The sequence below is a fragment of the Rhineura floridana genome, chromosome 1, assembly GCF_030035675.1.
Source record: "Rhineura floridana isolate rRhiFlo1 chromosome 1, rRhiFlo1.hap2, whole genome shotgun sequence".
Lineage (NCBI taxonomy): Eukaryota > Metazoa > Chordata > Lepidosauria > Squamata > Rhineuridae > Rhineura > Rhineura floridana.
In genome coordinates this window covers 260,353,629-260,371,990 of record NC_084480.1, presented here as the reverse complement: position 1 = coordinate 260,371,990, position 18,362 = coordinate 260,353,629, and positions in this window count along the sequence as shown.

Genomic DNA, 18,362 nt, shown 5'->3' with positions numbered 1-18,362 from the left:
TCTCCCCTGTGCATGTGTTTTAGTGTTCATACCTGTTGTAATATTGGTGTATTAGCCCCAGCTGTAGGCTGCTTCAAACTTTAAGGATCGGGACCATGGAATCAAGGAGGCAGATTCAAAGGTTTCACTCACAAGGAGAAGTTTATTGAGTAATTTAGCAAGCACACAGGCATACCCAATAAATGGAACAGGCTGCAAGGTTCCCACATGGGCACCTGCAGTCTGTATGCTGAACTGGGCTACAACAGGCTTGCCTACCCAGTGGAACAGACCCAAGGTCTCTCGCAGAGAGGCGTTAAGGTCTGCACCCTGAGCTCACAGCACAGGCACCTTTTATAGAGAAAATTCTGGCAAAGGCACACACAGTGACGGAATGCAATCATTAGCTATATCTAACATCAAATCTGCATCTTGACAGAAGTACATCATTAATAAAGCGATATCAGTCTTAGACATCATAGCTACCCCATGCCTAACAGGCTATGGCTATCACAGTCCTTTGATCCAAGGTATCAAGGCACTTGATGGATTATCCTATTTACGTGCGAGGACATTGGTCTGGTGCCAAGGCACATCTTGACCTCTCTATGCTACTCTTTCCATGGCACATGCCCTACTATTAATCAGCACGTGCAGCCCATCCTTACCACATGCAGCTCATTAGAGCTAACTGGACCAGTGCCAACGCTACTGTCCTTATAGATGCATCAAATGGTCCTTTCCCTTCCCACCAGCCTCCTATCACATGTGCTACCGTTTCTCAGCACGTGCAGCTCGTTAGTGGCTATCTAGATGAGCTTCAAAGAGGTGTCCTCGAGGCTGCATCAAAAGAACAACTCTCAGCCCACTAGCCTCTCACGGATAAGACACAGCTGAGGGACATTGACTGTTCTGTGACCTAATCTCTACATCAAACTAGGTCTCTGGCAGGTGTCCAAGCTACAGAAGACAGCATTATGAGCTTAACTATTAAATCTTATCCTCCTAAAGGCACTTATACATATAAAAGCAGTAAGGCAGCCTTGCATAATGGTTATAGCAGTCACATACATGCCCCAGGGTATACAATTGGTGAAGGTAAGAACAATAATTGTAATAATAGAATATTTTAATATCATTGTTCTCCCATTTGTATTTATGTGCTTCTATCCCAAGGGCCTGAGGAAGGTGTATCACATTTTGTCTTCCAAGCAGCCTTGTGAGGTTGAATTGGCAAAATTGCCTAGTGAGTTTCATGACAGTGCAAGAACTTGATCTTGAGCCTTCTATGAACCAACTCTCCTCCCTGCCTATTACATACTAGATAATTTTAAGGATTGGTGAATATTTATTTTATTTGTAACAGTATTTATACACTGCCCTCTCACAAAACATCAGGACAGTGTACATCAACATAAATACATTTAAAAACAATACAAAATTATGGTTAATATGCTTAGTTATATATAAATTATGTACAGTAACAGCTGAAATTCTTTTAATGCTATTTTGAAACAATTCAATAACAGTAGAAATCTAAATTAAAGATATACTCCAGAAATCCTTACTCAGTATAATATAATCTGTGGAAAGGCAAAGTGGAACAGAATGCAGTTCCTAAGCATCCTGCCACTTGTTGCAGTTGCAATGGAAGTGAGCAAAGTGGAAGACAGGAGGGGGGACAAAGAATTGTTCTAGGGCAATGCCCTAGTTGCTTTATTTTCAAATCACCCCTGTGGGTAGATAACACTTTCAGCAAAACGGGCAGGTAAAGAGCAGGGAATCAAGATACCCACCATGAATGATGGATTTTCACCTAACATATAAATGTCATCAGGAAAGGGGCCAGCTGTGTACCCTGTAAGAAGAATGTGGTGTAACCAAGAAAGCTGTTGCCTTTGCATGCCCAACATGCTCTTGTTGGTGCTGGGCCACTTAATAAGGCAACTGCCTTAAGAACTATGGCAGTCCCATGCCATCTAAAGGCACTATGAGCTCAGAAACTCCCCATCTGTGCAGAAAAAAAGCATACAAAACTGCCTCTGCCTAGTTCTCCTTTATGTGAGTTCTCAATAGTTAGTTGTCAGTGTTCACAAACTGATCTTGTAAAGGGGCCAAAGTATAAATTAGGCTAAACAATGTATTAAAAGGAGTACATCTTCTACTGTTACATGTATTGCTACTTTTTCATCTTGACATTAAAGCCCCACCTATGGCTGTAATGAATGGTACAGTACAAAAACATTTTATTCTACCTCTCCTGGTGTAATGGTACAGGAATTTAAAACAAAACATAAAGACAAACTTGGGAGTGCTGCAGATGAGGCTCGCTTTTAAAAATACCTAACTATTTTAGAGTCAACCTTTTTTTAGAGTGAAAATCTGAAATATGTTTTCTACTCTATTTCATCCCCCCCCCAATTGGGTTTAATATGAAGATCATACACAAAGTTCAGAAAGGGCAACCTTTGAGTCTCCTACTAAAGGAGGGATTGTTTTCAAGGTGGTGATATATAAAAATCTCAGGCTCAGTTGTCTTGTGCATGAATAGCAAATAAAGATGATTAAATATATTCCACCCTGAATGTTTTGAGTCAAATTCCCGAGCCACTTAATAGAAAGATAGCAATTTTGGTGAGGTAGAAGTATAGATAAACATTTACATACGATTTTCCATATATAGCTTCAAACTTTTTCAGGTTATATCCAATTAGGGTGGTAGGATGATGGTAACTAGGATAAGAAAATTGAATTAACTTCACTTGCCTGTAACCAATTCTTTTTGAGGTGTGAAGTATCGTTTTACAATTCTCCACTCACATTGGATATAAAAGTCTCACTATTTTTGCTTAAAGACAAGTAAGAGGGTGTAGTATATGGGCTGTGACATACCATATCCTTTTCAGGTGGGCTTTCTGTGGTAGATCAATAGCTTGACCAATATGTAGAATATTCTGTATTGGTTTAATGCAGGCATGGGGATCCTATTGGACTCCACCTTCCATCAGCCCCAGTCTGCATGGCCAGTGGCCAGTGTGAAGGGAGCTGTAGTTCAACAACACCTGAAGGGCCATAGGTTGCCCGTCTCTAGTTTATTGAACCTAAAAGCCACAATCCCATGGTCACATACCTTTGAGTAAGCACCATTTAAATACAAGTGGGACTTTTGTCTAAGTAAATGTGCATAGGATCTGGTTGTTAACTTTATAGTCCATGGTAACATCTGTTCTTTATGCCTGAAATGTTGGGCAATATGACATTTTTTTTTAGTGAAAAGATAAAGCTGTGTTGTTTTCAAATGCATGCCACTACATTGATAGCAGAGTTTGTAACTTTTCTCAGGCTTGATAGGAGAATTAGTAACTTTTCTCAGACTGTCTCTTTTGGCTTTTGCGATTGAAGCAAAGAGAAAAATCCCTAGATCCATATTGTGTGCCAGTGGCCCAGTGCATATAGATAGTTTCCACTAAGAAACAACCACCACATGGCACTCCATATTATCATTTGCACTGTCTGATATATGAATCTGTTTTATATTTATCCGGAGATTACTAGTGTTTGAGCCTCCACTCTCCCACCCCTGTTTGCTACATATTAGTTACAGAGATTTCTTTCCAAAGCAGGAGTTGCTTCTTTATTTTCATTGTGGGGAGGTCTGGTTTGTGTTTTATATAAAAGTGGGTCTCTTCATCTTGATATGCTAATATCTAAAGACAGGGCTAAATATTTAACAGACGGTGCTGTAGCAGGCCTGTCTTTTAACAGTGTTTCCTATTTATATCCAAAACAGTTCACTGAAAGACACTACTCCAAAATCAATGATAAAATATGAAAAATTATCCTTCCAAACAATCCCAGACTGTTAGCAAAGAGACACATTTTAGTTATTTCTTAGCATCCCAAGTATCTGGCAGCCCACAATACCCCCCTCTTTTTTTTTTTACCCAAGACTTGCATATGAACATTGCACATATCTGTTGTTTTGTAATCCAAATCCCCTTTAGGCTGGGCTGGGGAATTGGATTGGATGGAGGTGTGCACGCGACCAGTCCTGCTGGCTTCCATCAGCCTCCTAGCCTGAAAAGGGACATCGGCATCATTCCACTAGTGCAGAGCTCTCCCGCCAGCCAAGTGTGCAGGTCAGTAGAAGTCCCTTTGGCAGGAAACCCTGAAATGGGGATTTCTGGGGGTAGGGCTGAGTTATCTCATGGACCTCATGCTGGCCCTGCTGCAGTCATATGACTGCATCAGACTGCATGGCTGTGTCAGCTCCAGGCTGGTACAATGAACTTCCACCCTGGTTGCTGTGTGCGGCACTCCATAAAAGTCCCTTCAGGCTGGGGGTGGGGGAGACTGAGGATTACTCTCTAATTTAATGAAGATTTAAGTTGGCCTTTGCCAAGCTGGTTGACATATTGCCATGTTGGCTGGGGCTGATGAGAGGTGCAGTAGCATCTATGCTTTGGAACTCATTGCCTTTCAACACAAGACAGCCTTACTATCCTGCAGGTTTGGGGAATCTTTTTGGCTCTGTGAGCCAGATTCTTATCAAGATTGGACTCGCAGTGCCACCCACCTGTCAATCATCTGATGTCACAATGATGTCAGGTGATTTAGTGCTTTGAAGTCCCAAAGCTGAGACTTCAAAGCAACTTACAAGCAGCAGGGTGTGCCTCCCACCCAGGCACATCAGAAACCAAAGATATCAGAATCCTGCTGCACAATAACTTGGAGCAGAGTGTTCAGGGTGGCTGCTCCTGTTCTGTGCAACATCATTTCTGTAAAAATGTGTCATGCACCCACAATCTCTACTTGCTGAAAACAACTGAAGATATGTTTCTTCTGACAAGCTTTCCCAGCTGGATAAATAGATTTCTGCTATGGGTGTCTTATCTTGTTTTTATTATTCAATATTATGTTATGGTGGTGTTTTTAATTTTTTTAAATTATATTTATGCATTGCCTTGAGATATGGAAGGCTATCTATCTATCTATCTATCTATCTATCTATCTATCTATCTATCAATAAATAAATAAATAAATAAATAAAAGAGCAGGCTTGGCTCTTCTGCCAAGAAAGACTGCTTTCTGATGGAGTGGGGGTGCACCTTTCTCTAGAAGGGGGAAGCAGTTTCTATTGAAGGTTCCGCTAAACAATTCTCCCCCCTCCATTTCAGCAGCATTTTCAATAAAAACTACTGCCCCCTTCTGGCAAAAAGGCATGCCCCCACCACCCGCCTGCTGATGTGTGGTGAGGCATGCCTTGCTCTGAGAGGGACAGTTGAAACCCAGCTAAAACAGCAGAAAGCCTGATCAGAAAGGGGTTTGCATAGAACCCCCAAGCAGGACTTCTCCTTACTCATCAGTTGATGTGCAGGGACTTCATTCCTGCTTTCTGCAGAAATCGGCAGCTGCATCTCCACCTGCCCCACACCTGATGTCATATACGATGTCACGTGTGGGGCAGGTGGGCACTATTTTGAGGAAATGGCCTATGGCCCAAATGGGAAAGCCTAGCAAACCAAATTTGGCCCACAGACCAGAGATTTTCCATCCCTACTATACTGTTTTAGACATCTGCTACAGACTTTTATTTCAGAAAGACTACCCAAACATATAATTTAGTCATATATATTATTGTTTTTAATTTTTTGCTGGTTCTATCAGTTTATTATATTTTATTTTATATTATATTCACTGCTTAATTTTTTTAATTAAGTGGTTCATAGATTTTTAAATAAATAAATAAAAATTTGGGGGACACCAGGTTGGCAAAGGCTGATTTAAATCAGTGGAAGGCTTATTTCAGTTAGATGGCTTCAGATTTTATCAAATGTAGGCTACAAGTATTTGCCTGACTCATATGCTCATTCTCTGTAATGAGGGATGTAGAACTTGTATAGTTCATCTTCCTCTGTGGAGAAATGTTGTGTATATTTCATGACAAGCCTTTAGAGGGCACCAATTTGCTTTCCTAAATAACTTGCTCAGTCCTCAAGTAAGCAACATGTCTTCCTGCCAAACTACTAGTTTCCTTGGAGCTATGTCAGTGTTTCTTGCCAGAATCCATACTTAACACTAGTGATAAAACTGAAAATGATGCAGAATGGTGATGGGTTGTAACTGTATTAAGATCTCACAGGTAAACCAGAGCCCTCTAGAGGTTTCACATGGAATTTTTACAAGATGTGCGAGCTCCAAAAGGTGGAGAGAACTTGCACTTTATACTGCAAGAGATCTCCTGCTCCCCTGGTGCATTCACTATAGCTGCCCAATTTCCCTGCTTTTTAAAGTTTGATAGAAATATATGTGGGCTATAGGTGCATTCTTAAACCACAAGGTTTTTTGCTTATTAGTTAATTTCTCTGCTTTTTAATCTGGGAGGTAAGAAATGGGATCCTGTGCAAGTTGGCTAAGAATGGATTGATCATTTGCATGCTTATTGAGTTAAGTGGGATTTACTCCCCTGCAATCATGCTTAGGATAGGTGAAACTGACCACAGGGGATGGGGGGGGAGGAGGGAGGGGAGGGAGGGCAGAGGGGAGGAGGAGGATGTGAATAGGCAGGATGGGGAGGGGAGGACAGGTTTGATCATTTGCATGTTTATTGAGTTCAGTGGGATTTACTCCCGTGCAATCATGCTTAGGATAGGTAAAACTGACCTGGGGGAGAGAGGGAGGGCTGCACTGGGCAGGGCAGGAGGCAGGAGGAGGGAAAAGGCAGGTCATCATTTGCATGCTTATTGAGTTTAATGGGATTTACTCCCATGCAATCAGGGTTAGGGTAGGTAAAAGTGACCACGGAGGAGGGGGGAGGGGGAAAAGGAGCAGATTGGAGGGGGGAAAGGAAGGGGGAGGGGAGGGCAGGTTTGATCATTTGCATGCTTATAGAGTTCAATGGTATCTCCTCCCGTGCAATCATGCTTAAGATAGGTAAAACTGACCAAGGGGATGAGGAAGGAGAGGGGAGGAGGGGGAAGGGGAAGGGATTGGAAGGATGGGGAGGGAGAGGGAAAGGAAGGGGAAGGGGCAAGAGGGAGGGGATAGAGGGAGGAGAAGGGAGGGTGGGTTTGAGCATTTGTATACTTTTTGAGTTCAGTGGGATTTATTTCTGTCCAATCATGTTTGAAAATGGAAATGGACTGCCTTCAAGTCGATCCCGACTTATGGCAACCCTATGAATAGGGTTTTCATGGTAAACGTTATTCAGAGGTGGTTTTACCATTGCCTTTCTCTGAGGCTGAGAGGCAGTGACTGGCCCAAGGTCACCCAGTGAGCTCCATGGCTGTGTGGGGATTCGAACCCTGGTCTCCCAGGTCATAGTCCAACACTGACCCATGGGAGGGGGAGGAGGAGAGGAGATTGGGTGGGTGGGCACTGAGCAGAAGGGAAGCCCCTTTTCTTTCCAAAAGGAAAACATTGTGAATAATATCATTGCTTTTCAGCATTTCCCCCACCATTTTATTCTACAGCAGGCCCACCCAATTTAAACCAAAGCTGTCCCTGGCCACATCCACACCAGGCCTTTATTTCACTTTGGACGGTCATGGCTTCTCTCTAAGAATCCTGGGAAGTGTAGTTAGTGAAGGGTGCTGAGAGGTACTAGGAGATGCCCTGTTCCCCTCACAGACCTTCAATTAGAGTAGCTGACTGTTAAACCAGTCTGGCCACTGGAGCTCTGTGAGTGGAACAGGAATCTCCTCTCAGCACCCTTCACAAACTGTGCTTCCCAGGATTCTCTGGGGGAAGCCATGACTGTCTCATGTGAAATCAAAGTCTGGTGTGGGTGTGGCCCCCTGATTAGTCAAGTGAGGCAGCTGTGAGTCTGGCTTTTAGAACACTGACAGTTGGTTCTTACTGAGCATGCCCGACACTATCATTCAGTTCAATGCAAAATTTATTAAATTAATTAAAAATCAGCCATGGAATTTTTTAAACTTTTAAACTGAAGATGATGAAGGTCAGAGTATGGGGCAAGGTCAGTAATAGGATTACAGATACTCTGTGAACATGGCTGAGTTTTAATTAATTTCAACACATTATGAGAATAATGAGAGAAATATAATTGTCTAGGTTAGATTCTCTGCAGAAACAGTAGTAACACAGAAAAGGAGCAAAGTAAGAACCCCAGCAAAAATACAAAAATGTAATTTTCCATCTTTGGAGATGGTAGGTGTTGCCACCACTCACCATATGCTCAGCGGCACGTTACCAAATTCTTCCAAGCTACACAGCAAGTGGATTGGACTGTGAAAGAACAACACAAATGGTGTTTGCATTTTGACAAATTTGTAGGGCAGTACAGCATCTCAGAGAGGAGGTCAGGTCTCCTGCTCCCCTGGTGCATTCATTACAGCTGCCCAATTTCCCTGCTTTTTAAAGTTTGATATAAATATCTGTTGGCTATAGGTACGTTCTTAAAATGCAACGTTTTTTGCCTATTAGTTAATTATCCTCTTCTATTTCTATACAATAACTATTGTAATAGTTGTCTTTGTCCCTATGTAATAGTCGTCTTATTATTGCATTTAGGGTTCTAATCTTGTTTTTATGTCTTTTTACTTTTGCTTTCTTTCTCTCTTTAACCATTTTAAGAGTTTCATCAGTCATCCACTGAGGTCTTTCCCTTTTTAACGAGAGGTATTGTCTTTTTGTATTCTTTCTTGATAATATCTCTGACTTCATAGTTCTTCTGGTTCTCTATCAGCTAAGTTTAAAGCCTCAAATCTGTTCCTGATTTGATGTTTATATTCTTCTGGGATGATATTTAAATTGTATTTTGGCATGATGATTGCTTTGTTCTTCTTTAGCTTTACTCTGATTTTCGATACAGTCTGTTCCTGGTCTTGTTTTCGCAGAAAGTATGGAACTTCTCCATCTTCTGTTACCAATTATATAATCAATTTGATTCTACATTTTGTAACTGTCCCTATCAGAGCTGCATGGGTCAGGAAGTGGGGCAGGGTGACTACTTTCCTTTGCTGCCTCCAAGGCTGATTATTTTCAGGGAAATTTCTTTTTTACTCCAGCTCTTGCAATTTCTCTCAAACCTGCTTTTATTTCAAAATTTCCAGCCTTTTTGGAAGTCTTCTGAACTGACAACAGTGACAGTAATTGAAGTACTGTTTAGGGCAAGAACAAATCCATATAGAATCTTTAATAGAAGGAATGCTTCTTGAGTCATGGAGAGGAATGGAACAGTCCCCATTTGCAAAAGTTCTTGCGTGAAAGTATGTGTATACATATACACACACAGGGTTCTGTGCCCCTGGATGGTGTGTACATTTGAAACTAACCTACTTGTTGTACCAAAATACTGAACAGCAAAGAATGTACAAATACAACTATGGGGTGCACCTCTCCACACTCTGCCCACCAACCCCCTCCCTACCTTAATCCTATAGAGCTTCCCCTTCCTACAGCATGCAACTACTAAGCTCCCTTTTCACTTTCCCAACCCCATTTCTGAAGCCACTTTTCTATCGTGCAGCCCTTTGCATGTTCCTTTGACCCCCATGTCCATGCCTCCTCCTCTTGTGCAACTCTCCCTTGCATACAGACCACCCCATAGTAACCTCCTGCATGTTCATCCCCCCATGCATTGTGTCGGAAAGTGTCGAAATGCTGCGCTGCGGAACGGAGAGTTTTGAGCAAGCTTGTGTGTGTGTGTTTGAATCTTTGCTAAGATTCTACCTTCCCTGCAAATTAGTCAGACAGAAACTTTAAGCTTTAAAATAAGAAAGAACTACTTTATTCTGGAAGTACATGCTTGATAGGAAAGAGTCCTTACATCTAGCTAACTAACTACGTTGGAGCAGCCTGCACTGGTCCCAGTGCAGCCCTCATGCTGGTTGAGAGGAGAGACAAAGGAAAGATGTCTGCTCCCCTCTCGAGAAAGAAGAAAGACTGTGGGAAGGCGGGAAGGAACTGAGATCAACATTCCTTGCATATCAGTAAAGCAGGAAGGGACAGCAGGAGATCAAAGGACAGGTGTAGCCTAGCAACCAAGAGGTCTCCTCTCTAGCTACGCCTTTAGCCCCATGCAGCCTCAACCCACAAGTTGGAGTTGAACCTCATACATTCCAACACATTGCAACTAAGCACCCTTGTCACCTTCAACATAATTATGAAGCCATTCTCTGTTATGCAAACCCTTACGCACCTCTGCTTTCATTTTCACCGTTCCCATGTCTTCTACGCCCTTTTTTTGCAAGGCCCTTCTGTATTCCATTTACCTTCACCCCTTTTTCCTTCCTTCCCCTTTTTCTCACCTCTCCCTTGCTCACAGATCACCCCCATTCCTATGCCTCCTCCTGTCTCTCCTATTCTCCAGCACCCCTTTGCACATCTACCCCATTTTCACCTTCAAGCCCTTTCCCTACCTCTTTCCCCTCCTTTTCTCAACCCCCCTTGGACACCACCCCCATTTCCAAGCCTTATCCCCCTCTTCTATTATGCAGCCCCCATGCATGCATGTGCGCACACCCTTGATATTTCTTGCTGTATCTTTAAGATGAATAGAATCTTAAGAACAAGCCTGTCATTTTGCTTGTTCTGTTAAAGAAGGCTAAATTAAGTTGTTGGATGTTGTACATACATGGATGTTTGCTTGTTAATAAAATATCTTTTCTGAATTACTACATTGAATCTGGAACTTCATGTTGAAGACAACACATGGTACCAGGAGTGAAATACATTGTGTGAAGGTACTATGGAATATTTGAGGGCTCCACATCCTTTCTCTCATGTGAAGCAACTGAGGAATGGAAGAGCAAGTACTGTGAGAAAGGAAGGACATTAAAAGGGGAAAGTGGTTGTTTAAAACAATGGAGGAGGTTTGAGGGAAGCAGGGATTGAGAGACACTGTGAGAAAGTGGCAATTTAAAAGAATGGCAGAGGCTTGAGTAAAGGGAACAGGAGTTTGAGTACAGTGAGAAGGTAGTTGGGAAAGGCTCTGTTGTGTTATCTTCTGTTGTACCACATCTCTGCTGTTTCTTGTTCAACTTTTTTAAAAAACACAGCCCCTCAATGTTCCTCCCTTGACAATCTATTCAGAACTCTCCTGTTTTATACCACCATTCGCCGTCAGTGTCCCACCCTTCTTGCTCCCATGCCACTGCCACTGCTGTTGTGCAACCTACCTTCTCCTGTGCTCCCCTATCCCACCCTGACTTCATGCAAATCCCAGGACTGTTATGAGGCACTCCAAATCCTCTAACAGGGGCTGAGTAATGACACTCTTAACATTTTTATTATATGTAAAATATAGATGGGAGTCAATGCATCTTGGCTATATTCACCTTGCATTCTTCATTTTTTTGCAGGCATATTGTTTGTAAACTCTGTTCATATAAGTGGGGCAGAGAGCTAATGTCTTTTGGTTCATTGTATTTAAAAAGATGAAAATTATTCAAGCAACATCTGTAGCAAACCGGTCATGTCCCTAACATTGTGAATGATGTTCCTGCTTCTGTCTTAAGGCACCCAGCTTCCATGGGGCAATGCCATAAAACCTCTGAAAACTGATTTGAAATTTTTTTTATAGAGAATTATATAAGATCAATTTTCTGAATTATGTATGGCCGTTGCTTCCCTTGATTCATATATTTACTTGTCCTGTGTTCTTTGGCTATAGAAAAAAACCGTATGACTAAAGATTCTAAAGTCCTCTCGGTTAATCAAATCCAGCATACTTGAAAATTACATACTGTACACACATTTGATTGCACATGTTCCAATGTCCACTTTGTTTACATTTCTAACCCCTCAGTGTGGGGAAAATTCTTTGACTAGATGCAACGTTTTTGTGTCACACTTATAGAAATGACAGACTAGCTTAATTCCAATCTCATCTAATTTTGAAAATAATCCATTCCTGAAATCAAGGTTGGATATAGTTAGCAGATTTAGGCTGTGTGATGCTCAGCATCTCCCATCCAAGTGCTTCGTTCTCTTTACTCTGTTATAGATTCTTCACCTCCAAAAACGTAAGAATCTCTTTTCAGCCCAAGTTCCACCTAGTCCATGTCCAAGAGTGATAGTCCAGATAGTAAAGGTCATAGTTCCTGGCCACCCTCTGGATTTGGAGATGTACCTTTTCCCAGGTTGCCAGGTAAAAGGCTCCAAAAATACTCCAAACATTTTTATTCAGTGCTTTGCAAAAGTAATCAGACCCCTGACCAATGCTCTTATGTTACTGAATTACAAATGTTACATTGTAATTTTGTTCTGTATATTTTATTTTGAAACACTGAAACTCAAAATCAATTATTGTAAGGTGACATTGGTTTTATGTTGGGAGATGTTTGGAAGAAACAAAAAAGTGAAACATGTTGCTTGCATAAGTATTCAACCCCGGTGCTGTGGAAGTTCCCAGTTTACACAGATGAAATTGCTCTACCGAGGACACAATTACCTTACCATTGGCTTCCACCTGTGAACCATTAAAGTTGCTGTCACATTGTCAGGATAAAAATCCCACTGTTGAAGGATCATTGGTCAGGTTGTGGATCTGAAGACTAAAGAGCATTCTCTGGTGCTCAATGGGGTACAACTGTCCCTAAAAGACCAGGTCCACAGCCTCAGGGTCATTCTTGACTAAAAACTGTCCATGGAAGCTCAGGTTTCGGCTGTGAGCCGGGCAGCACTGTATCAACTCCATCTGATACGGAGGCTACGCCCCTACCTTCCCAATCATCTGCTCCCGTTGGTGGTACATGCCCTGGTCTCCTCTCACCTTGACTACTGTAATGTGCTCTACGTGGGGTTACCCTTGAAAACGGTCCAGAAGCTGCAACTGGTTCAGAACACAGTGGTGCACCTGATTAAAGGCAGCAGCTGGCGAGATCACATAACTCCAGTGCTCAGAGATTTGCACTGGCTACCAGTTGCTTGCTGGGCCCAATTCAAGGTGTTGGTTTTGACCTTTAAATCCTTACACGGTTTTGGCCCAGTCTATCTGAAGGAGCACCTCCAGCATCATCAGCTATGCTGCCTAACAAGATCGGCCTCAAAAGACCTCTCTATCCCACCAGTCAAAACAGCTAGACTGGTGAGGACTACAGAGAGGGCTTTTTCAATTGTGGCCCCCACCCTATGGAACTCCCTTCCAAATGATCTCCACCAGGCCTCCTCTACAATGAGTTTCCACCGGGCCGTGAAGACCTGGCTCTTCAGGCAGGCCTTTGGGGTGGGTTAGATTTTATCATTATCGCTTTTAGATTTTAATCTTATTGTATTGGTGTGTCATTTTGTGTTATTTTGTTCATTTTGTACATCGCCCAGAGTGGCTGGATGGCCAGCCAGATGGGTGACTAAGAAATCCAATAAATTAAATTAAAATTAAATTACAGAAGTGAGAGATAATGTAATACAAATGCATAGATTAGGAAAAGGGTACAAACTAGTATCCAAATGTTTGGATAGCCCAGTGAGCACAGTTGGATCAATAATCAGGAAGTGGAAACTGCATCACACCACTCAGGCACTGTCAAGAAAAGGGCATCTTCAAAACTCAGCACTCGAACAAAATTTGTGACAGAAGCCACAGAGAGGCCAACAATCACTTGGAAGGAGCTACAGAGTTCAGTGGCTGGGAGTGGAGTAATGGTGCACCAGTCAACCATATCAAGAGCTCTGCATAACACTGGCCTGTATGGGAGGGTGGCAAGAAAGAAGCCGCTACTCAAAAAGTACTATCTGAAAGCACATCTGGAGTTTGCCAGAATGCATGAGTGTGCCCCAGCTGCGATGTGGGAAAAGGCTTTGTGATCAGATGAGACCAAGGTAGAATTTTTTGGGCCAAAACTCAAAGCTCTGTGTGTGGCACAAACCTAACACTGTCCATGCCTCAAGACACACCATCCCTACAGTGAAGTATGGCGGTGGCAGAATCATACTATAGGGATGGTTCTCATCAGCAGGGACTGGACATCTTATTAAACTTGAAGGAAGACTGGATGGAGCAAAATACAGGGAAATACTGCAAGAGAACCTGCTTCAGTCCACTAAAAAACTGAAGTTTGGGAGGAAATTCACTCTTCAGCAGGATAATGATCCCAAGCACAAGGCCAAAGCAACATTGGAATGGCTCAAGAACAAAAAAGGTGAATGTCCTACAGTGGCCCAGTCAAAGCCCTAATCTCAATCCCATTGAGAATCTGTGGCACTCTTTGAAAACTGCAGTCCACAAGTGACATCTAACCAACTTGAATGACCTGGAGTGAAAGTGCCAAGAAGAATGGGCCAAAATCCCTCCAACACTGTGTGCAAAACTGGTACGTACTTACCCCAGAAGACTTAAAGCTGTTATTACAGCAAAAGGTGGCTCTACCAAATATTAATGTGTAGGAGTTGAACACTTATGCAAGCAACATGTTTGTTTTTTGTTTTTTACAAACATTTCCCAACATAAAACCAATGTCGCCTTACAATAACTGATTTTGAGTTTCAGCGTTTCGAAATAAAATATCATACAGAACAAAATTACAATGTAACATTTGCAATACAGTAATATGAGAGCACTGGTCAGGGGTAGGGTTGCCAGGTTCCTGGCCTGAGACTGATCCTGTATCTTTAGGAGAAAAGAAAGTCAGCCAAGTGCAGGTGTTCTTGCAACCCTGTAATGAGAAAAACCACAAGGTGGAATTCTTCCTTCTCCCTGCACAACTTTTAAAGATACAGAAGACCTCGTGGAGGCCGGGCCTGGTTCTCTTGTTCAGCCCTGAGAAACACAGATGAAAGATTTGGGTACACCTTAAGGGCTAAGATTTGCCTTGAAACAGCAGAAAGGATTAACAAGAGTGCTAAACTACATATGCACACTCAGAAATCACTCCCAAAAGTGTGGGGTATGAGCATTATGTAAATTCTGTAGCATTATGTAGAGAGTATATGCTAATGCATACATATCTTTGCAAAAAGCTATTCCCATTTGTTACTAGGTGTAGTTCTGGGGTTAAATAGAAACCAAGCGTACAATCTGGAGTTGACATCTTTTCCCCCAGGCTTTTGTCTGTGATTTTAGCAGCCATTTGATATACAACTTTTTAGCAAAGAAAGCACTTCCTTGCACAGAAATAAGAAGTGGGGAAAACCTTCATTCATATGATACATTTCTGTGTTGGGCTACCGGTAAAAGCACAGGAATAAAAACAACAGTTTGGCTTCCACTTTAAATTGGAACTGCCTCATAGCCCAACTGTATTCCATCAGTCTTTCATCTCCAGCTTTTCCAAATCTTTGGGTCCCCAGATGTTGCTAGTTTCTATAATTCATTGCTGGCTGGGGCTGATGGGAGTTGTAGTCCAGCAATGTCTGGGGATCCAAAGGTTGGGAAAGGCTGTCTTCAGACCATTCCTCAACTCCCCCTCCCCATTTCATAATCTCTTTCTAGAGCTGCAGTTGTTCAGCCACTTGCTTTGCAGAGACATTTGAGGCAACAATGCACAAGCAAATTGAATGATGCAGTCAGGCAAGGACGCCTTATACAATGTGAAGTTTCATTAAAGTGGTTATTTTAAAGCACAGGAAAAATGATAAACTGAACTGGTTTCATTGTAGGAAAGTCTGTTTTCCCTCCTCTCTAGCAGCACCTTTAGATAGGAGGTAAAGTCTTCAAATACCTCTAATTTACTAAATGCATGTTTCTGCTTTTCGGAGAATAAAAATAAAAGCTCCCTCTTAATGAGAACCATGTGATTGGCAACAAAAGGAAGCTTTGTTCCAGCTTCAGTAACCAGGAATTGAAGGAAGAACCAGAGGAATGTATATATTTTCAAAAGTCCACTGCTGAACTTTGCATTCTAGTATCCACTTCTCACCCCAATGTGTATTTTACTTCTAGTGCTTGCTAATTATGAGTAGCTACCAATCCCAGTAAGATGGAAGCAGTCATAGTCATGAGAGAGTATGATTTCACCCTACAAACTCAATTTTATTGTTGGAAGGATTGAGAGAAAATATTGTTATAGGTATAGTAGGATAGCACACAAGTGGGCAGGAAGAAACATCTGAAGTTTACGACACAAGATCAATGTATGTGTTGTTTTCAGCAGGAGATTCCACTATCTGCACTTTGGAAAAACCGGCATAATTCTGAGCTAACTTTGGAATTCTGGATTCAGGTGACCTGTAAGCCATTCTAAGGAAATACCTTTATTAGGACCAATTAAAATGTCATGAAACAGTGAACAAGCTTTTGAGTTTTCTAGAATTCTTCTGTCAAGCATGCTGTTAAACAAAATACTATTTTGTAACATTTTAGTTTGCCCTAGATGTAAGGAGACAACTTGTTCTGGACTGGTTTGCACTCCTTTGGGAGCAACAGGTCTACAGCTTGGGGATACTCCTGGATCCAACATTGGTCTTGGTGGCTAGGAGCTCCTATTTCCAGCCTATCATCCATTTTAGCCAGATGACTCAGCCACTTTGATTATTGTCCTGTGCTCTGTGTGGGGCTGCCCTTGAGGATGCGGCTGGTGTTTGTGGCAGGAGATTCAGGGGGACTCCTGACTGAAGAATGCTTCCCCTCCCCACACAGTTGTATTTAAACCTCATGCCTGGCAAGAGCATGAGACCTTGAGCAAAGGGGCTTTCACAGTGCAGCTCTTGGGGTGAGCAACCCAAGTTCAAGATGCTGGCCAACAGGAGCACACTAACTCTGGTAAAGCCAGGGTTGGCTGCAATAAGCATTTGACTATTTAAACCTTGCACCTGTTTGAGGCAGGAAGAATAGCTCTCAGCTGGCAGATTATAGCCTTATTGGCTGGCCATGGACAAGCTTGGGAAGAACCTGGAGATGCCCTTATTAGGAACACACAGACCTCACAGACTTATCAATGTCAATGCACATAATTGAGTGCAAGGGTTCCACCCCTTTTGTTGTTTCTATTGGTGTGTGGGTAATTATTGTTGGTGCTACCTGGTCGGGGAAGGAAGCTCCAAGAGTGAGGAGTGTGTCATTTTGCCTTCCCTTTTGGTGTGAGCAGAAGAGGGAGTGCTGTTGCTACCACCTATAAATACATGCTTCTATATTTAGTTATGTCTGCTGCATTTTGGTTTGCCATTAGTTATGATCTCCATATGTTAATTGCTTTCATTTATAGTGATATTTTAAGAGAATCTTAACTGCTCTATGCCCCTTTGAAATGTGGACTTTCTATTTCTGTATTTATTTGTGATATCTTTACAATGTAAACTGCTTAGAGACTTCTTTGAAGTATGGACACTGTATAAATTCCCTAAATGACTCCGAAGGTTCACCTGATCTAAAATGCAGCAGCCAGATTACTGGCTGGGGTTCCATTTAGAGCTCATATAACCTGTTCGCCAGTGCTCACTCGTGTTTAAAGCCCTAAATATTTAGGCCACAAAGAGATGAAAGAATGCCTCCTTCCTTACATGCCATGTTAAAGTTAAGATCCACCAAGAGGAGTCCTCTTGGTAGTTCCACCATTCTCAGAGGTCTTTCTCTGTAGTGGCCTCTAAATTGTTAAATTCTTATCTCATAGGGGTGTGTCTATATGCAGTTGCTGTCATATGCTGAAGACAGACCACTTTACCCTGGCCTTTGGTACATGAGATACATACATAAATATCTTCCACCTATTCTGACTGTAAATTGTTTTAACTGATTTTTATATTCTTTATTACCACTATATTTTATATCACCTTATGATGAAGGGTGGGTAAGAAATCCAATAAGATATTCCCCAGTAATTTTTGATTTTCCCCCTAATGGACTAGCAAGATAGCCTATTCTTCCTGTGTGTCTTAGAAAATGTGGAATTCAGCCATCCAGCAGAGGGATCCTGAAACTAGAGGAAAATGTTATACCATCACCCAAAGAAAATTTTGAGGGGTTTACATACCCTTCATATACTAGATAGCACTATGTAATTTGGCTCTTATTTAACCTAAATAATATGAACACCACCACTCTTTTCTTTTTTGCTCAGTACCTCCCAAGCTTGCTTTTCTCTTTTTATACATGTATACAAACTTGTGTGCTTCCCGTGCACTTGTGGAAGTAGTTTTGGGGTATCTCTAATTTGCAGATCATTGTACACCACAGGTGCTATTGCATTAGGTCAATACCAATTTACCAATGCCAAAACATTCTTGCTTATGTGGAGGAATTAGCAAAAGATGAATGAACGTCTAGATAAAAAAACATTTGTTTATATTTGGTGGGGGACAGTGAATAAAATATATTGGAAACTTGATGTCCAATTGCACTGACACAAAATAGCAAGATGGTTAGTTGTTTCAATACACAGGCTACTTAAACCTATGCTGCTTGTATGAATAGATTGCCCCATGTTCATTAGTATGACAAAGTTGGCAATAAATAGAGGATAGTTACTGCATGGAGTGAAGAGCTA